This window comes from Pogona vitticeps, chromosome 3, assembly GCF_051106095.1.
Source record: "Pogona vitticeps strain Pit_001003342236 chromosome 3, PviZW2.1, whole genome shotgun sequence".
In the NCBI taxonomy this organism is placed as follows: Eukaryota; Metazoa; Chordata; class Lepidosauria; order Squamata; family Agamidae; genus Pogona; species Pogona vitticeps.
Window position 1 is genome coordinate 28,441,951 of NC_135785.1, and position 21,875 is coordinate 28,463,825.

The window sequence follows — 21,875 nt, forward strand, 5'->3', positions numbered from 1 at the left end:
ATTTCAAAGATCTTCACTTAAAAAGGGCAAACACAACTAATGGATTAAACAAGTCAAGATTGCAGTCACTAAATGTAAGTTACCAGTGCACTTCTGAGTCAAATAATGAGAAGGTATCTGAATAGTTTGCTGAGCCACCAACCCAGTAATTTTCAAATTATCTATTTTTAAAAAAGAGAGAAAAAGAAGAAAAGTACTTTTCATTGTGTCTTTTCCCAAAGTAGGAATCCCACTTTAAAAACCCTATTGTCCCACAAAAGAAATGTACATGAAGCTTATAAAAACAGAAAAAAAAACAGCAATACACAAGTGTTTCTGTGGAGGAACACTCAAACATTTATCCTACTTCTGAACAGGCTGGTTTGAACATAACACTAAACTACAATTTAGCCTTTCGAGAATATGCTACAGTGAGCCTTGATCTCACTGCCAGAAGACACAGGAGTTTTAGATTATTCACCACAGGTTGCCAATAAAAAAGTTGTGGGCAAATTGTTAATCTGACTTGTTTCTCTCATCCATAATTAATTTAAGACTGAGCATAGTTTAACAATCCAACGGCATGCTATATTGCTACTAATCTTAGGTACTACCAACAGTTTCTGATGTCCTCCTCGTGATGATGGGAAAAGGGAAGGATGCAGCAAATAAGCCTTAGTTGTGCTGAAGCTTTTCCTTATAATGCTAAAAAAAAAGTTATGTATTATGTCTGAACAGTAGCAAACACAGAATGCTCCAAGGTACTCATTTAATTTCTGCAACAAAAACAACAATCTTGCGGCATCTTAAAGATTAATAAGTTTTATGTGGCATAAGCTTTCATGGGCCTATGTCAAACTACAAAAACTAAATCCAAAATAAAAGGCCAAAAGTCATAGGTTCCAAATGTCATAGAAATTCTACCTTATGTGACATTATCATTTTCGTTCAGAAGGGCATGAATAATATTTTTTCTAAGGAAAATAAATAAAGTAATTTGCAGCAGGACAATTGTTAACACTTTCTCTGAGGTTTATTAAGTTTTGGAGGGTAAGGATGACAAAAGCAAGTTAGTTAGAAGAGAAACGGATGCATTACATCTGTTGAGCATGTAAAAATATGAAAACATTTAAATCCCTTTTACTGATGAGAAATGTGATTCAAAATAGAAGTACTTTTCAATTTGAGTACAAATCCTTCTACAGGACTGATAAAGTTGTACAGTGACGCCTCAACTTACGAACTTAATTAGTTCAAGAAGATGGGCGTAAATTGAAATGGCTGTAAGCTGAAGCACCATTTCCCATTGGAATGCATTGAAATGCAATTAATGCAAACAAGTGAAGTCAAAAAGCAATCAAGTGTGGAAGACCTAACGCAAAGAAACCAAACGAAAAACTAATCAACTGTGCAAGACCCATTGCAAATACAAACAAGAGAAAGCAAAAAGCAATTAAGCAGAATGGGCAAGATTGGAAATGGGGGGAACTTCCAAAAAGCAAACAAACTCCCCAAGGCCCATTGGAAATGGGGGGGGGGAATCCAAAAAGCAACAAAAACCCCCAAGACCCATTGGAAATGGGAGGGAACCAAAAAACAAACAAAGCTCCCAAAACCCATCACAGCACAGAAACATAACTCCCCTCAGCTCAAAACCACACTGCAAAAACACCCAAAAACAGTTTTTAAAAAGCAAAAAACAGCACCTTACCTTACAAGGCAACCTGAAGCCTCCCTGGAAACACACACACACACACACACTCAGAAGGAGAAGGAGCCAGTCCCAAGCCTCCAAAGATCTCAAACTGCTGGGGCGAAAGAGCTACAAAGAAGCAGCCTCGTTGCCACCTATAGTAGGAAATTTGAATTTCCTGCCTTTTTTCCCTGTCTTTTTCTGTTCATAAGTGGAAGCTCCGGCCGCAAGTAGAAGCAAAATTTTGCAGCCGGAGCTGGTCGTAACTTGAAATGGTCATAAGTAGGGGCGTTCATAAGTCAAGGCACCACTGTACTCTCACATACTACGCATTCTCAGATATTACTTTCAACATTCCCACAGCAGAAATGGAAGACAGGAAACTGTTTTCCAATGCTACTTACAACTTCCTACAGTATTTTTAAAAAATCCATGTAATTACTGTTTTCTGCTTATGAAACATGATCTAAGAAAAGTAGGTTGTGGATTTGTAACATCTGTTTGATGAGTTGTCATCTGTACATTCACAAAGAGGAAAGTGACATTTATTGCATGCATGACAAGGGAATTTACCCCTAGAGATAACAGAGTATTTTTTTTTTTTAAAAAAGTCCCTGGAGCCACAGGTTGAAGGGAAGGAAAAGAACAAAAAATATAATTGTAACTCCAGCAAAACAAACTAAATAAGAGTTGTATACAGGAAATAAATACATGTAAGAATACCGAGAAGTGCCAGATTTTGAGATTCCTTCAACATGCTGATACTGCGGCAATCACTCTGGAGGTCGCCAGGACAGCCTACTTGGGCATGTGCCTGGTCTGAATAGGTTCATTAGATGGACAGAGGACTCACTCACCTCCTTGTTCTTTGTCCTTCTAGTGAGCCTATTTAGACCAGGCAGTGGGAAAAGTGAAACCTACATGGAGGATATATCAGGGGTCTCCTACCAATTCTTCTCAGACTGAAGAATCTACTTGGATAAGTAGCGAAATGTTTCAACCTAATAAGAAAGAAGTCCAGTTGTCATGGCTAAATTTCCATTTATTAGCATATACTTTAAGATTATTTAACATTGATAAATAAATCTAAGGCACTAAAAAAGCAGGTTGGGATTGCCAATGTACTAACACTATTTAACTTCTTTATATGATCAAACTGGACCTTCAGGATGCCTGTAACTTTTGTAAGGTTGGAATCTCTTTGAATGCTCTGGCCCCAGAGACTGAAGAGTCCATATGACAGCTTCCAAATAGACATGGGATATTTCAATTCATATTCCTATGAATACAAATATGAATATTAGCACCATAGGTGCCTGGGAAATCTAGTGACTCCCCCAACACGAACCAGCAGGTCCAATTATTGGTCGCTGCATAGCATGCATGGCTGGCATTATTCTCATTGTGCCAATCATGGAAGTAGCCTGGCTGGCGCTTTCCTGCCTCCACACATAGCCAACCATGCAACAGCTGAGCAGGGAGAGTCACCATCCTGCCTCCTCGCCAGAGTGGTCAGCTGCGTTGGAAGGCAAGAAAGCACCAGCTGGGCTACTTCCACAACTGATGCAATGAGAACTCTGCTTGCTGAACAGGCCACATGATGACCAGTAACTGGACCTGCTGGTTGGGATGGGGAGGGGCTGGACTTCCCAGGCACCTGCAGTGCCAATAGGGATACAAATACAGTATGAATATCTCATGTCTACTTCCAAATATTCTCAAAACAACTGAGCTTTACTATTGACGGGTCTGAGAAAGTAGTTTTAGCGTGGATGACAATTAACAAGTTGGAGATCAACCCAAAGAAGATGGCATTACTTTTAAGCGGGGAAAACCTACCAATTCATAAGACGTCAGCTGTTCCTGGATAAAGAGGCATCTCCTGAAATCCACAAGTTGGGTCTTTTTCTGAATTCATTGCAGACCAAGTATGGCAGACCATAGCAGTCAAATAAATTTGGCTGTTATGTCTGCTATGACCCTACTTGGCATAAAGCAAAAAAGCAAAGCGTGCTGCTTATATACCGCCTTATAGTGCTTCAAGCACTCTCTGGGTGGTTTACAAGTTAATTATGCAGGCTACACATTGCCCCCCCCAGCGAGTTGGGTACTCATTTTACTGACCTTGGAAGGATAGAGGGCTGAGTCAACCTTGAGCCGGCTACCTGGGATTGAACCCCAGGTCGTGAGCACAGTTTTGGCTGCAGTACAGCAGTTTAACCACTGCGCCACGAGGTATCTAGTCTTGGTTACTCATCACCTAACTACATTCAGACAGGATTACTGCAAGATGATTCTATACTGGAACCATACTGAAAGGCAATTTGAGTACTTTGACTAAATATATAATGTGGCTAGTCACATCTTTATTAAAGCTAGATGGCTGGATCATGTATAGCTGCATCAGATGCCAGTTTATTTTTGGGACAAATTCAAAGAGCTAATATTTATCTACAAACTGGGTGGACCTGATTTAAAGCAGAGTAATTTAAATCTTGATCTCAATCATTACTCCAAAAAACACAATTGTGTGACCCTAATGCCACCAATTTGTTTCTATCCTGCCTTTCACCTCAAAAGGACCCAAGGCAGCTTACATTATTAAAATAGTATTTAAAAGTTAAAAACAATAAGTATAAAAATATTTTAAAAGAATTAAACAAGTATTATATTAAAATGGTAACTAAGAGATTACAACACATTTAAACAACAGAGCACAACAAATCCATTTTAAACCCCTCAGACCACCAGTCATTAAGGAAAAGCCTGAAGAGAAACTGCTCTCTTCTTTGCTGTGAACTCAATATAAATGTTCACAACACAGAGATACAGGTTTTATTTTTAGAAGATGCATATTAAGTATTTGAAACGTTCATTTAGAAAAAAAGTGATTTTTGCAGTTATATCAGAAAATTAATTATTCTAGCTACCAAAGCCAATTCAAACAGGTACTGTATTTCCAGTTCAGAGACAGACTTGGTCTACAAAGTTACTGAGGGACTACAGTTTGCCACTCCAAAATAATCTGTATCACTCAAGCAAACCATTCTAGCAATCCTGGAGATTTTTAAAAGGTTTCCTAAGAGTTTTCAACATGCTACTGTGTTATGAGGGGAAAAAACCTCCAGGATTAATAACTTCAGTCAGAGCTGGAAAACAAAGCTAATCAAGTCCATTATTTCTCATTTCCAAATATTTCTCTTTCCAAAGCCAATAACCAATTGCTGATTCCAACTAAAGATGACCCACTGATGTATGTTTGCTTACTATTCAGCAACCGGTTCAATGGGTCCACTCCCAGTTCAGATTAGTAATTGGCAAAGATTTTTATCTCACTCTGAAGACTGTTCAATTTTATAATGACATTTTCTAGCCAGAGTATTGAGGGACAGAAAGATTAATTTAAATAATCTCATAAGAGCAATGGAACAAAATTAGCACCTCAATGTAAGAAATATTAGACCCTTGGGTCTGGATTATTTGAAGGACCACCAACATGTGAAGTTGTCAAGGCTTTCAGACCATCCTCAGAAGTTCTAACATCAGTAAGGCTGGCAAGCATTAGAGCCTCTTCTCAAGCACAGCGTCTCTCCTATGATCTCATATCATCGTAGCTAATTTTAAAACAGCTTTTAAAATGTTCCTCCTGACTTAAAATGTGAAATATTTTAGTGCTACTTACTCTTGTTATACTTTTTAAACTGTTTCTCACTCTAACAAGTTTATTTTAAAATTGTTTAAATATAACATGTTTTTCTAATTTGATATCCAACATTATTTTCTACCAAAACAATCTTTCAAGAAGCATAGTCTTGACAGATACCTACTATGCACATTAAATACATGAGAAGCATAATTTATGTGTGTATAATTATCTATGCTTTCTTGGTACAGTTATTTGAAACACATTAATCTAAATGTTATATTGTTTCTACTTGCCCAACATGACTTGTACTATGTTTCTCCATAATGTAACCAAACAATACAGTATTATGAAAAAATGCCATTTGTAGGAATTAAAAGGTAAGTCTTGCTCAAAATCAGAGACACCTTCTGCCAATTCCCTCTGCTCACAGATGTTTTTGCATAATCTGATGCAATTTTCTACTACTCTAGGGAGGTTTGGTAGGGCACTAAAAGGGAGGAAAGGAGAAGAAAATCCCTTCATACGATCTTCCCTTCAAACAAATTTTTTCACTTTTTAAATACTTGGCACATTTCCTTCTACCTGCCTAGAATGAACTGAGTAGACCTGCCTCTCAAATGAAACATTTTAATAATTAAATGCTTGCTATCTTAAATTGTCAGTTTAGAAATATACAAGAACTACAGTAGATGAAACCCCACTCTTTCTGTCAGCATTAACTAAGGAAGAAAACTGATTACATGATGTTTTTTAGACTTCTTTCATGAAATAGGCTTAGTAACCAATGTTTTCATAAGAATATCTTCTGTATTAAAGCACACTTATTCAAAACACAGCTAAAAGATATGATAGGTATGCCATACATCCTGATTTCCTAACAATTTGACAACAATCTTACAGTGCTTAGCTAGTTATGCCAATGTCAGTTGTTTTCCATTCCTTCCTGCTTCTTTCCTTCCACATTATCTGAAAGCTGAGTCATGGCAACTGGACTTTTTACTGTGACCACTTACCCAACTTCTTTCCTCACCTTTCCACTCTACTTCGTGTTCTGTATGTACATCTCCTACACCACTTTCTCCCCATGTACTTTTCTTTACCCTTTCTCCCCCCTCCCCATGTACTTTTTATCACCTTGATTTCCTGGGTAGTTTGCACCTTCAACTTCTAACTACACCGGTAGAAATATTTCTAAAACTGCAATTCACTCTTGCATCATGCTTAGCCAATGACCTTTCATCTTGTTACATTGCTCCACATGTTTTTCCTGTTTAACCCACTACATTTCTGAACCATACGTTATACATCAATATTCAAACATTTCCAAAATTACTAACAAGCAAAGGCAAATACAGAGGCAGCAACAGAAAAAGAACTAATAATAAAAGAGTAAAATACTTAAAATACCAGAGGATTTTTAAATGTCCAGAAATAAACAATGCCTAATGACTTCTAACACTAGGATTTACTTCCTAGAGAAGGGATTTCACAAATACAGTACATTGTTACTGAATAAGCTCTCTCCCTTGTAGATGTAATTCTCACCACTAATGGAGATAATATTTGGAAGACAGCATCACTAGGTGACCTCAGCAAGCAGGTAATCAGGTATGCTTAGATAAAAGGATGCACTCATTCAAGTACTTGTTCCAAACCAGGTTATAAGCAAGACCAGTAGTTTGAATTTAGCCCCAAAACAAAGTGGAAGCCACTGAAGTCTTAGAACTAACAAGATAACAATCTAAGTAAGAAGTCAATCAAAACTCTGGATGCTGCATTCTTATGTGGTGTGTTCTGCCCTTGCTAGACAGCAAAGTTTCTTGCATAATTTCTAGAAAATGTTTACTGCATTCCGACTGAGCACAAGTACAAATCAGTAAAGCGAGCAGTCATTAATTGTAATGATTTATGGATGGAGTAAGTGAGGAAGTGCACTGACATGATTGCTGGTTAAAGAGGCATCTCTTCCCTTGAAACTCCCTGTAGCTTCTTATAGAGAGGCATCTTAGAACTTCTTCTTAGAACAAGAAATACCTACCAGTGTTCTTATTAGAAACACAGATTGTGGAAGGGGTGTGTACCTTCATTCAAGGAAAGGATTCCGAACACTGCTGAAAGTACTTATCACTATCTTTACTGTCTGTTTTAAAGTTGTTACCTATCTGTAATATACAGTGGTGCCTCGCAAGACAATGTTAATCCGTTCCACGGAAATCGCTGTCTAGCAGATACCTGATATTTCCTCCACTTTGGTTTCACTTCTCTCTGATCTGAATAGGCTCGTTAGATGGATAAAGGACTGGGGTGAATGAAAGTCCCACTTCTGCAGTCCTTCTCCACCCATTGTCATGGGTCATTAATAGTTGTTAACAGTGGTCTTTCTGGTGGGTGTGGTCCTGATCTTTCTGGAGACAGATGAAAGGGCAGAATGATAAATAGGAGGCAGATTGTATCTAAGGCCTCCACCCCTGGTGAGTGAGGGATTTTCTATATGCAAATGTATGGCTTCCCTAACCCCTCTCTCAAATCACTTCTCCTCCAAAATGAGTACATCTTGGTCATAAAATGAGTGTCCTGTGTCCTTCAAATGAAGAAACACTGCTGACTGTGGTCGTGAACTGTTGCCCCTCCTGTGCTGGCCCATTCTTCTGTTTAGTGACTGTTTGTTTTCTCAAATGTACAGGTCCGAAAACTCCTCTTTGTATTGGAATGCATATACTCTACTGTTCCTGCTGTATTTTGGTGTCCGGTCTTTTGGGTGGACTAGTCTCTGCCTTAGTGTTTTTATAAAGTACATGGGTATGTGGTGTTTATCAAAAATCCTTTTGAGATTTTCAGATATACAGTGGTGCACCGTATAACGAAGAATTCGTATAGCGATCCCTTTTTGGGGATCGCTATATGGAGCTGCCCCAATCGCCGCACTCGCTTTGCGACGATTGGGGCGTCCGGCGGCCATTTTGGAGCTGCCGAACAGCTGATCGGTGGCTCCAAAATGGCCGCCAGACCAGCGAAAACATCGCTGGAGGGGTAAGTTTTGGCGCCTATTGGAATGGATTAAACTAAGTTTAATGCGTCCCAATAGGCTTTTCCTGCCCCGTACAGCGATGTTTTCGCATAGTGAAGGTTAATCCGGAACGGATTAACCTCGCTATGCGGGGCACCACTGTACATGCTCTAAGGCCTGTGGATATCCAAAATGGGCCTTCAACAAAGCAATGTCCCAACCCAGCAGGACAATGGAAAAGTCTGAGAACCAGAGCTGACAAAGGAACCTGGTTATTCCTCACATGGCGAGTGTGACTCTCTCCCTTGGGAACAGAGCATATAGGTTGCTGGATAGACAGTTTGACAGTTCATGCTAGTTCATACTTTGTCCAAAAAGGTGTTTGGCACTTCCCAGCTCTACCTCCTTCAATGGGCACCCACTCAGAGGCAGCACAGGGAAGCACTGCCTCTGAGAGGGTACTCGTCAGAGGAAGCAAGACTGAGAAGTGCCTAACTCTGTTGGATAAATGGCAAACCACCAAAACAGCAGTTTGTGCCCATCTCTACTGCTGAAAAAACTGATAAAACAGCATTTGTCTCTGCTTAGATCACCCACATTCTGCGTCAGAGCACACGTGTGAAAACACCCAAATCAAATGTACATATAGTATCTGAGAACAGCATACAGTAAATGAGATTCAAAACACCTGCATGATTTGCTTCCTTGGATTCTTTCCAGCTGTTTATCTGTAAGTCCTACCAAACTGGTGTGAGTTTTAATAACACCAAAATTATTCTAGGAGCAATTCCTGCCCTGCTATGTTCTTTTAAACTCAACTTTTCATTCATTTTGATCCATTTAGTTGATTTTAATGGTTTTTAGGGTTAGGATGGTTTTACTTGATTTCATAGTTACAGCTGGGTTTTTTTGGTTTTTTTTAACAAAGATTATATGATAATACAGTGTGACCACGGAAAGATTGTCTTCGGACAAACGCTGGCTCTATGGCTTGAAGAGCGGGATGAGCGCCGCCCCCTAGAGTCGGACACGACTGGACAAAAATTGTCAAGGGGAACCTTTACCTTTACCTTTACCTTTTTCCAGTGGTGCCTTGCTTAACTATTTTAATTGGTGCCAAAAAAAACACATCACTATGGGAAAACATTGCTAAGCGAAACGCGTTTTCCCATAGAGATGCATTGAAAACCAGATAATCCGTTCCAATGGGAACGGATTGCCGTCCTTAAGTGAAAATCACCATAGGAAACATCACTAAGCGAAACACAGTTCCCCAATTGAAATGCATTGAAACCTATTCAATGCATTTCAATGGGGGGAAAAAAATACAACAAATTCAAAAAGAGTCAGAACAAAGTCGAATTAGTTTAACAAAGGGTTTATTAAGTGCACTTATGATTTCAAGCATTCTAAACCTTTTAAAAACATTTTTAAACATTTAAAAGACAGCCAACATGAGGCTGTCAAAACCATCGTTAAGCGAAACAGGGGGACCCAAACTGTCATTGCTATGCAAAGCAAGGTCCCAAACATCGCTATGCGAAAATCGCCCATAGGAAACATCGTTAAACGGAGTGCAAGATCGCTCCAGAAAACTAATCGTTAAGCAATTACATCGTTAAACGAAGCAATCGCTAAGCGAGGCACCACTGTAAATAAATAAATAAATAAATAAATAAATAAATAAATAAAGAAAGAAAGAAAGAAAGAAAGAAAGAAAGAAAGAAAGAAAGAAAGAAAGAAAGAACAGAAATGTTGGCAAGGTTTGCTGATTTACTAGCTGAAATCCAGAAGCAGGAATTATACCATGCAAGGCTGATGGTGTCATCAGTCACAATTAAAAAATTCTGATTCCACCCCCTCCAGAAGATTCTGAGGCTCACTTGTCTGTCATAGGAAAGTCTTTAATTCTTAGAATTGCTGCTGCTAGTAAAATCATTCTTGTGAAATCACAGGGGACAGCACACCCAAAGTGCAATAGATGAGCCTTACCCTGGGAAAACACTTTTACAATAATGGTATCTCCCCTGCCAGTTATGAATTAGAATGGCCCCTGAAAATTCTTCCCCTTTCTGTGCCCTATCTCCCAAAAGGCATGGTGACACCCCGGCTGCACCTCCTGATCAGAGCAGGGCTGCACAGCCCCAGTCCTGAAAGAGGCCAAGAGACCTACTCAGTGTTTTGGGGTGCCCCACAGGACCCCCATCAGGGGCTGGAATGTTCCTCCCACAATCCTCCAGTGCACAGATATTAGCATACCTAATATGCGGGGAAGGCAGGGAAAGCGGGGAAATTCAAACTTTCAGTTAGTGGAGAGGCTGCTTGTCTGCTTCCTTGCTAGTACAAGCAGTTAGAGAGCTGGGAGAGAGAGTTCTGGGGCTGCCTGGTATTGTCATTTTAAAATATAAAATTTAGTTTAAAAGCTGTTTGTTTTGGGTTAAACCCTGCTTGGGTGAAAAGGTGCTTCGTTTGAGTTGAAAACTGCTTGTGTAGAAACGTTCATGCTTGCCTTAAAAATCTGCTTGTTTTTCTTTAAAAGCTGCTTGTTTTGGGTTAAACCGTGCTTGGGTGAAAAGGTGCTCGTGCTTGGGTGAAAAGGTGCTCCGTTTGAGTTGAAACCTGCTTGCCTGGGAAGCATTTCAGACCAGCGCTGATCAGCTGTTAGGTGGGGAGAGGGGAGGGGGCAGGAGTGGAGAAGAGCACAAAATGGCTGCCGGCTGCCTTTTAGCTGTTTGGGGCTTTTTTTTTCTTTTTTCTTTTTTTTTTACTGTTCTGGTGTCTACCAAGGCACTGTGAAGAGCTCGGCTCAGTCTACAGTACCTGGTAAGTGACTTTCTTTTAATTTTTTAAAAAGTTTCTGACCTTTTCCCCCCCATAAGAATGCATTAATTAATTTTCAATGCATTCTTATGAGAAATTTGGATTCGACTTGCAAACTTTTCAACTAGTTCTGGGCATCTAATAGAGAATGTATTTCCAAAGGGTGTTGCAGCAAGGAAACTAACTGTGCCTCCTGACTTCTAACTGGATTACAGTACCTGCTTCCTGATTTCAGCTACTATAGTTTGTATTCAGTTTTTTTGGCTTGTCAAGAACATTGTTCATGGGTGTTGTGCCTTGCATGCTATAAATATTCAATTATGTCAGAAACCCGAGATTTGGTCTTATGCTGTGCATGTGCTACTGCTGGTGAATGGGTTAAGCTTTGTGTTGCTATTCTTTTGCATAACCTAAAGTAAATAAGGAAACCAGCTGTTAAATAGTTTAATTCCACTATTTATCCTCCACACAACTAAAAGGGACCTCTCAATGCAGTGCCAGATCAGACAAACCATTTCTAACTTAATATAGGCTTGAGCTGTAGATGGGTAGAGTTGCACAACAATCTCATCTGTCATTGAGACATTTCTATAAGCATGGGGAGGAGGTGGATGAAAAGAAATGTAAAATATAGGTAGCGTGGTATAGGTCTTATCACTGGCTGATAATGGTCTATATGTACTTGAATTAAATTTATGGTACACAAATTTATGGTACATAAACTAGAGTACACAAAGCTTTAAGTCTCTTCATTTGTTAATGACAGTGGTAATGGTTCTTAATGCCACTGTTGACTGCTGTTCACTTTACATGGTTTAAATGTTATTCTGTTACAGTTTATTAAATATTTTATTACACTATTTGGTTCAGAATATATTTTCCCTGTTTTCCTCCTCTAAAAATTAAGCGTGTCTTAAGGTCCGGTGCGTCTTATGGAGCAAAAAATACGGTAGACTATATTTGATGGTTTTTCTCAAGAGCTTAAGACCCATTTAGTTCTCTTTTTTGTGCAATAAAAGCATCCAAAAAGTTCAGCAGCAGAGTACTAGTTTTAAATACAAAGAAATAAATCAGCTAACCAAGCTGATTAGTAGTGGCCAAAAAGTACTGAAAATTTTTCCTATCTGTAACTTTGACAACTTTGAAATATTTTGTGGTTCACCTTTATTGTAACTATCTTTGGGTTTAAAATTGATTTTGACATACTGTTTTCATACTGTCATTTCAGTACAACACTGAACACAAAGTATAACAAAAATCTGTATGACAGAGCATTTGCTAACACCTACTGAATATACTGGGATACCTAAGTGTGGTGTAGTGCAGTGGTTCTTAATCTTTTCTTTACCACAGACCCCTTCATAAATCTTTTGCTGTTGCAGACCACCAAGACTTAGCTCAAGATTTAAAACCTTAAAGTGCATCAAATATTTAAAATTTCTCATGAAGGATCTTCAAATTTAGAGAAGGGAGAAATAAATTAATCTGTTAATGCACACACTCATATTATAATATTTTTATTGGAATTATTCCATACACATTTTAAATGGTGATGATGACGATGACGATGGAAGCGGTAGGTTAGAAAAGCCAAGTTTTACATAAACAAGCAAGAGAAATTAAAAACTTGTTCTTTCTTTCTTTCTAAATGCAAAAGATCATAACATTTCTTCAAGCCTTTGTGTGTGCCCCCAATAAGGGCACTGCAGCCCCCTGAGGGCCTGCTGACTGCAGGTTAAGAACCTAGGGTGTAGTGGATAGTGACAGACTATGATTCAAGACTGTTCAAATGCCATTTCAGCCACTGAGGATCAATGGGGTGTGAAAATGGTAAAATATCAGTTTGAAAACTCTTTTAGGGTCACTGTAAGTTGGTTCTGACTTGACAGCATACGATATGACATTGAAAATATTATTACTAGAATAAATTGTTGGGATTGCTTCTAGGAAGTGGGATAGGACCAAAAAGCTTTCATATGTTTTTTAGACCAGGGAAAACATTTTGATATTTTTGCTGTTTTATTGATAGTATATAAACAGCCCCCTTTAATTTTAAAATTTAGGGTAAGATCCAGATTTAAGCCACAATTCAATACATCGGGTCTGCTAAATACATGACTAATGCTTGATCTAAACCTGTTTATCTTCAAATATATAAAGCATAAAGTTGAAGTCTTGGCCGAAAGCAGGTTATTTAAAACAGACTGCTGAATATCTTTGGAAAAAACCTTGATGTTAGGAAGGTGTGATGGCAAGAGGAGAAGGGGACGACCGAGGATGAGATGGCTGGACAGTGTCTGCGAAGCAACCAACATGAACCTGACACAACTCCGGGAGGCAGTAGAAGACAGGAGGGCCTGGCGTGCTCTGGTCCATGGGGTCACGAAGAGTCGGACACGACTAAACGACTAAACACGCTGAATATCTTGTACTTTGAACCTCCAAAGAGATTATAAATTCTACAGCAAATCAAAGTCAACCTACATTTCCATAAAACTCACTATGGGGCAACACAGAGCCAGATTTTCAACCACTTCTAATGTTTTTTTCTGACATTAGAACAATATTAGGTTTACATTCAATTAGTAGACAAGAGTAATTTCCAGTATGGAACATCTTTGCCCATAAATGAAAATACTGCAATTGGCTCTGTATTACAACCAAAATGTCATACATTTGTTTAGCCCTTTAAGCCCTCAGACATCTTAATTATGTCTAGCACGGCTGATATTATTATCCTCCTCACTTTATAAACTTTATCTCTGAAAAGTTTTGGTATATGAAAGAGCAAAAGGACATTTCTTATTTAAAAACCTGGAACGGAGTTTTGAATGATGTTCAAAATCAACTAAAATTAACTTCCTTCAGATGCAAGGTGTATTTTAATTCCAAGCAGATCCCAATATGTTTGGATAATAGTAACTTGACAGAGTCTACAATCACAGGAATTTCAATGTAAGGCCAATGCACTGAGTTACTTCAGATATGCATATGATCTCTTAAACATTACTTTACCACTTTTTTCCACTGTGACTAATCTGTGAATTCTATGGACTGAAGCCAAACTAATTTAACAGCACTTAGTTTCTACTGAAAGCAATGGGAAACTGAAAGCAGTTTTTTTAAACTTAAGTCAGACTCTAACCTTTTCCTTGATGCAGCCTGTCTGTTAATTGTGGGTAGATGGTTCATGTTCTGCCCATGTCTCATTTCCTTCAACCCTGGGCAATGTAATCAGGAAGAGCAATGTATTTTCCAGCTAGTTTAATACTCTATTGTTCTAGGGGAAGCATAACTCAAGATGCCAGATGTTCAGAGGCATAGTTTCTCAATTTGGGGAAGGGGATATCCCCATAAAAGTAATTCCATTAAGAACAGCAAAAGGTAATAGAAATAGGGTAAGAAACCTGAAAGCAGTTTTCAGTTGTCACATGGAGACAAAGAGAAGTGCTACAACAACTACAGTGCAAAGAAATAGAAAAAAACAATACGGAAAAACAAGAGATCTCTTCCAGAAGATTGAAGGAATCAAAGGGAAATTTAAGCCTAGATTAAGAATGGTGAATGACCAACAGGGAAGCACACTATCTCATCAGGAGAAATAAAGAGATGGTGGAAACAGTATCCTGAAGACCTATACAGAATAGATAAAAGGATGACAGGCTCCTTTGCAAAGGAATCCTTTGACAAGGAACACACAGCTCCAGAAGGTGAAGTGAAAGCTCTGAAAGATCTAAGATGAAAATAAATCACCAGGGGTAGATGGAATACTGATAGAATTTTTACAAGCCACAAGGACTAAATCCTAGCAAGACTATACAGTGGGGGCTCGACTTATGAACGACCCTACTTGCGAACAATTCAACTTACGAACCCGCCCTATAGGGGAAATAAGGACTCGACATACGAACTTCCCTCGAGTTACGAACAGGGGGGAAAGTGCCCTCTCCCTCCCCTTAGAGGCTTCTGGAGGGGGGAAAAGGGTCAGAAACGTAAAAATAAATAAAAGAAAGTCACTTACCAGGCCTTGGTAGCCCCAAAACAGCAGGAAAAAGAGCAGGAAACAGATAAAAGCCGACACCCAGAAGGGAGTCTGGCAGCCATTTTGTGCTTCCCCCCCTCCTGCACCCTCCTCTCCCCGCCTATCAGCTGATCGGCTGGCTCTGAAGAGGCTTGGGGAGGCTTGCTCATCACCTAAAAAGCCTGGCTGTGTGTCTTTGTGCTGAAAAAATCAGCACAACATGCTTTAAAACATGATTTAAAATTGGCTTGGTTGGAAAAAAAAGATTTCTAAAGTGCTTTGCAAACTGTTCCCTGCCTTCCTCCTCATTTCCTGAACCTAAGGGGAAAAAAGAAAAATATCCCCCTCTAGTGGCAGAAGGCGGAATAGCAGCTTCCCATTAGTTTCTATGGACAGAAAGGAGCAGATACAGATTAAATGGTTTTCAATGCATTCCTATGGGAAATGCAGATTCGACCTACGAACTTTTCGACCTACGAACGACCTTCCAATACGGATTAAGTTCGTAAGTCGAGACCCCACTGTATCGACAAATATGGAAAACAAAACAATGACCTACAGACTGGAAACATTCAATATGCAGTCCAATTCCCAAGAAAGGAGACAACAAGGAGCACAGTAACTATAGGACCATTGCTTTAATTTACAATGCAAGCAAGTGATGCATAAGGTGTTACAACAAAGGCTTTTAGCTTACATAGAGCGAGCAATGCCTGAAATTCAAGGTGGATTCCAAAAAGGAAGAGGCACTTGAGATAATATTACACAAATATCTGCTGGCTACTGGAGCACACCAAAGAATTTCAGAGGATCAGTCTATGCTTTATAGCAGTGGTCCTCAACGTTTTTTGTCATGCGGACCGGTGGAGCCTCTAAGGGAGCTGGGGTGGCCCCTCGCGCTCGTGCTCTCCGGTGCTCGCACAAAGTGTTTGGGGAGCACGCGCGCGCCATAGCTGCGCGCGCATTCCCCACCACTTCATGCGTGCACAGAAGCCCCTGCCCACTCACACACGTGCACCCCCCGTGCGCTCCTCCCCACCCTCTGCGTGAAATGAAAATTTAAATCTAATCCTCTTGGAGCCCTCCTGGGAAGCCCTTAGAAAGCCAGAAGCGCAGACAGACCCAGCGCCTGGACTTTACCGGGACCTCCTCCTTTGGAGGAGGGGGCAGGAGAGCGAAGACGGGCAGCATCCCTATCCTGTCCCTCTGCCTCCCGGAGCCCGCCTGGAAAGCCCCTGGAAAGAGAGCAGCGCGGACGGACACTGCGGCTGGAGGCAGGAGCCGGGGAAATTCAAATGGCCTCCTAGCCAGGCTCTGCCTCCAGGGGCAGAGGAGGAAGAGCCTCCGGTTTGCAGCCTGCTTTTAAGAAGGGACATACACCTTTGAAAGGGACCGGGGGGGAGGGGGAAGAGGCAGCGTTACTCTGGATTATGAGCCGGTGGGTCCAGGGCAGGGAGCGGCGGGGCCCGAGCGCCTGCCCTGACACACACGCACACGGGTTCATCCCCAAAGTGTGGCCAGACTTCTTCGCCTCCCCACCCCATTTTGAGCACGCCGAAGGAGGCCGACATCGCTCCCTGGGGGAAAGCTTGCTCCCCCAGGTGCCGTTTTAGAAGGAGGGGTGCAGGTGGGTTAGTCGGGACCTCAGGCGCAACCCCAAGGAATACACCCCAACCTCCAAAGAGAAAAACGTGGGGCACCTGGAAGGCACGGCGAGGAGCCTGGCTTATGAGCCGGTGAGTCCGGGACAGGAAGTGGAAGCGCCTGAGCGCCCGCCCTGACACATACACGCACGCGGGTTCGCCCCCAAAGTGTGGCCAGACTTCTCTCCTTCGCCTCCCCGCCCCGTTTTGAGCGTGCCGAAGGAGGCCAACGTGGCTCCCTGGGGGAAAGCTTGCTTCCCCCAGGTGGCATTTTAGAAGGCGCAACCCCAAGGAACACACCCCAACCCCCAAAGAGACAAAAACGTGGGGCACCTGGAAAGCTCAGCGAGGAGCCTGGCTTATGAGTTGGTGGGTCCGGGGCAGGGAGCGGCGGCGCCCGAGCACCCACCCTGACACACACACGCACGCAGGTTCGGCCCCAAAGTGTGGCCAGACTTCTCTCCTTCGCTTCCCCGCCCCGTTTTGAGCGTGCCGAAGGAGGCCGATGTGGCTCCCTGGAGGAAGGCTCGCTTCCCCAGGTGGCATTTTAGAAGGCACAACCCCAAGGAACACACCCCAACCCCCAAAGAGACAAAAATGTGGGGCACCTGGAAGGCTCAGCGAGGAGCCTGGCTTATAGCTGGTGGGTCCTTACATTCCCCCCTCCCGCATGGTCTGTCCACGCTGCTGGCGTTCCAGCCAGGCTCTGCCTCCCGGAGCCCGCCTGGAAAGCCAGCACCACAGATGGACCCAGTGGTGGAAGGCAGGAGCTGGGGAAATTCAAATGGCCTTCCCGCCATTTTTTTGTCATGGCTGCCACTGTGTCCCCGTGGCCCAGCTGATGGCTCCTCGGGGCCCGGCACCGGGCCGCGGACCGGGGGTTGGGGACCCCTGCTTTATAGACTACAGCAATGCCTTTGACAGTGCAGTTCATGAGAAACTACAGGTTGTTATGAAAGAAATGAGGGTGCCTCTCCACATGATTGTCCTGATGCATAACTTGTATTGTGGACAAGAAGTTACTGTAAGTCAGAATATGGAGACACAGAATGGTTTTCTATAGGCAATGGTGTCAGACAAGGGTGCATTTTATCCCTTTATCCTATCATATGGAAAGTTGCAATATATTCAGATGGAGTGAAAATTAGTGGTAGAAGTAGCAATTATTTAAGATATGCAAACAACATCACTTTACTGGCAGAAAGCAGCAATGACTTGAAACACTTTTAGTGAAAGTGAAAGAAAGTGGCAAAACAAAACTGCCGTTGAACATTATGACAAAAATCATGACTACAGAAGAATGCTACAACTTCAACATTGACATTAATCAATTAAACAAACCACCCATCTGGCTAAGGGTATACATTGGTTCAATCATCAATCCAAATGGGCACTTCAGCCAAGAAATCAGAAGACTAAGTCTCAGAAGAACAGCAATGAAGGAACTAGAAAAGATCATCAAGTGTAAGGATATATCACCCAAGATCATCATCATCCAGACTCCTGTATTTCCAACCACCATATAGGTGTGTGAAACCTGGATAGTTAAGAGAGCTAACAGGGGGAAAATCATTTGAAATGTGGTGCTGAAGGTGAGCTTTGTGGATATCCTAGACTGCCAGAAAGATAAACAAGTGAGTCCTAGATGAAATCAATCCTTAACTATCTCTGGAGGCAAAAATCATAGAATCACAGCGTTGAAAGAGACCACAGGGGCCATCGAATCCAAACCCCTGCCAAGTAGGAATTCCATCAAAGCACTCCCGACAGATGGCCATCCAGCCTCTGCTTAAAAACCTCCAAAGAAGGAGATTCCACCACACCCCCAGGCAGCATATTCCACTGGGGACCAGCTCTGACTGTCAGGAAGTTCTTCCTGAGATTCAGGTGGAATTTCTTTTCCTGTACGTAGTTTGAAACCACTGCTCCTTGCCCTAGTGTCTGGAGAGTGGAAAACAAACCTGTCCCCTCCTCGACATGACGTTCCTTCAAATATTTAAACATGGCTATCATGTCCTCTCTTAACCTTATTTTGTAAGGCTAAACATTCCCAGCTCCCTAAGCCGCTCCTCACAGGACATGGCTTTCAGACCTTTGACCATTTCGGTTGCCCTCCTCTGGACATGTTCCAGGTTGTCAACATCCTTCTTGAACTGAGGTGCCCAGAACTGGACGCAATATTCCAGGTGAGGTCTGACCAAAGCAAAATAGAGTGGTAGTGTCACTTCCCTTGATCTAGACACTATACTCCTATTGAGATTCCAAAAGATCTCCTGTATGGAGAATTAGTGCATGGAAATTGCCCCAGAGGGAGACCACAGCTGCTATACAAGGATATCTGCAAGCAGGATCTGAAGGCCTTAGGAATGGATCGCAACAAATGGGAAACCCTGACATCTGACCGTTCAGCCTGGAGGCAGGCAGTGCTTCACGGCCTCTCCCAATTTGAAGAGACCCTTATCCAGCAGGCTGAGGCAAAGAGGCAGTCCCGAAAGCAGCAAAATCAGGGAGCTGGACAGGGGACAGACTGTATTTGTCTTCAGTGTGGAAGGAATTGTCACTCTTGAATTGGCCTACTCAGCCACACTAGATGCTGTTCCAAATCTTCTATTCAGAGCACGTTACCATAGTCTCTTGAGACTAAAGGATGCCTAATCTAACTCCTATTGATGCAACCAAGAATTGTATTGGCTTTCTTGGCAGTCACATCACACTGCTGACTCATGTTCAGTTTGTGGTCTAAGACTCCTAGATTCCTTTCACAGGTACTGTTGTCTAGCCAGGTGTCTTCCATCCTATATCTGTGCAGTTCATTTTTCTGCCTAGGTAAAGGACCTTACATTTCTCCCTGTTGAAATCCATTTTGTTAGTTTTGGCCCAGGACTCTAATCTGTCAAGGTCATTTTGAATTTTAATCCTGTCCTCTGGGGAATTAGCAATCCCTCCCAATTTGGTATTATCTGCCAATTTAATCAGCATACTCTCTATTCCTTCATCCAAGTCATTGATAAAGATGTTGAATAGCACAGGGCCCAGAACAGAACCCCGAGGCACCCCACTAGTTACCTCTCTCCAGGATGAAGAGAAGCCACTGATGAGCACCCTTTGGGTTCAGTCATTCAACCAATCCACCAAACAGTAGTACTGTCTAGCCGACATTTTACTAGTTTCCTTGCAAGAATATAATGGGGAAATTTGTCAAAGGCCTTACTGAAATCAAGATATGCTATGTTGAAACTGAGGCTATTCTACCTTGAACACATCATTACAAAGCAGAATTCTCTGGAAAAGACAATGCTGGGCAACAGGAAAAGAGAAAGAACAAATACAGGATGGATTGCCTCCCTAAAGGAAGCCACAGGGTTGAGTTTGCAAGAGCTGAGCCAGGCTGTTGAGGACAGGACATTTTGGAGACAGCTCATTCATAAGGCTGCCATAGGTCAGAGGTGAATTGATAACACATAACAATACCACATCTGAAAACTGGGAAATAACCAAAACTGCCAGATGAAAAGACCATTTAACTTTACAAAAGAAAATTCTGGATTAATGAGAAACAGTTTTTTTTCATAGAAAGCTAATGTTTCAGTATACTGCATCTTTATTTAAAATGAGAAAGCTTTATGTATTTTGTCCCTGGATCTCGTTTTTAGTTCTGAATTCCTACTTGACATTTATCAAGAGGATGAAACCTTAAGCATTAATGTCCCGACTATATATCATCAGTAGAAGATGGTGTTACTGCACTAAGTTGCATGTTCTCAATTCAAACTTATTAGAGCAATTGATTAGCTTCTATAGTACCACTAGTATTAAGCTCTGTTCCTTTGTGTGATCTGAGGTCTGCTATGAACATTTTCCTAGCTTCAGGAGCATACAGTATTTTGAGGGAGGGGCTGCAGGAGCAGAAGACATCACCCTTTCCCTGTTCCACTGAAGGAACAGCTTCTATCAGCAGAATGACTTGGCTGGATTTTTGCAACAAACTTACTTTTATTTCTCCCCTGCTTTTCAAAGTATTGTTTATTGTCATACATTACTATTACTATCACAGCTGTGACCTTCCTAAAAAGTGAAGATAAATAAACAGGCAAACTGCTGATTTAGAAAGATCAATACAAAAGATTCTCAATAAATTATTATGCTTCTTCACATGCTATCTATATAATTGCAAGTTTCATGTATAGGATTCAAGGACCTGTTTGAACTTTTGACAATCCAAATGAGTTGATAATTCGTTTTGGACTAGGTTAACAATTAAGAAAGTAACTCCATATGAGAACCAAGTCCTTTGTTTCTAACTGAAAGGGATGACATGACACCTGTGTCTAATGGCTGCAGTGTATTTCCTTTCCTGTAATGCCCAGCCCTGAATCTTCTTTATTTGAGTTGATTTTTGGTGACGACAACTAGATATGAAAAGAAGTATGACAGGCAGTAAACCTCTGTCCTGATTCTTTCAATAACAGTTACGTTGTTCAACTTGAAACCTCAGGATGGATCCAGTCAGGGTGGATTTGATTTAAATCATAATTTTAATTATTTTCTGATTATTTAAATTTTAAAAATTGATTTTTAAAACTGAAATCATAACTGAAATCATGATTGATTTTTATCCACCCTGGATCAGGTTTTTAAAAAGTATCTAAACAAAATAAAATAAAATAAAATAATCATATACTATTGCTTTACTTCGACAATTATTCTCAGCTAAGGGGGGAGGGAAGCCATTTTTCTAAAACTGAATTAATCAGATGAGTGTCAATGATAAAGATGGTAATTTCAAATTTTCCTGAGTACAAATATCATAATTCTTCCATTCTGAGAATTCTTTTTGCCTTAGAGGCACCTTACCAATACACGAATGGGAGGTATCTGGGGGAAAAAGGCCTAAATTATAAGGCTTTGAAGCTTACCTAGATTAAGCTCTGTCTAAGCTTCCTGTTCCTATGCCAGTGTTAACTTGAAACTTTCTTTCTGAGCAGAAAGCTTGTGTGGCGCTTGGCCTAGCTAAACTTCAAAACTCCACTTTCCTTCCAGATGCTTGACATCCAGGTGTTTATAGG

The 21,875-nt window shown here is 41.1% G+C and overlaps 1 protein-coding gene across 2 annotated transcripts in view; it reads right to left on the reverse strand.

Moving 5' to 3' along the window:
- Positions 1-21,875, reverse strand: part of TSC22D2 (TSC22 domain family member 2) — a 47,542-nt gene that overhangs the window by 16,645 nt on the left and 9,022 nt on the right. The gene's annotated exons all lie outside the window — the stretch shown is intronic.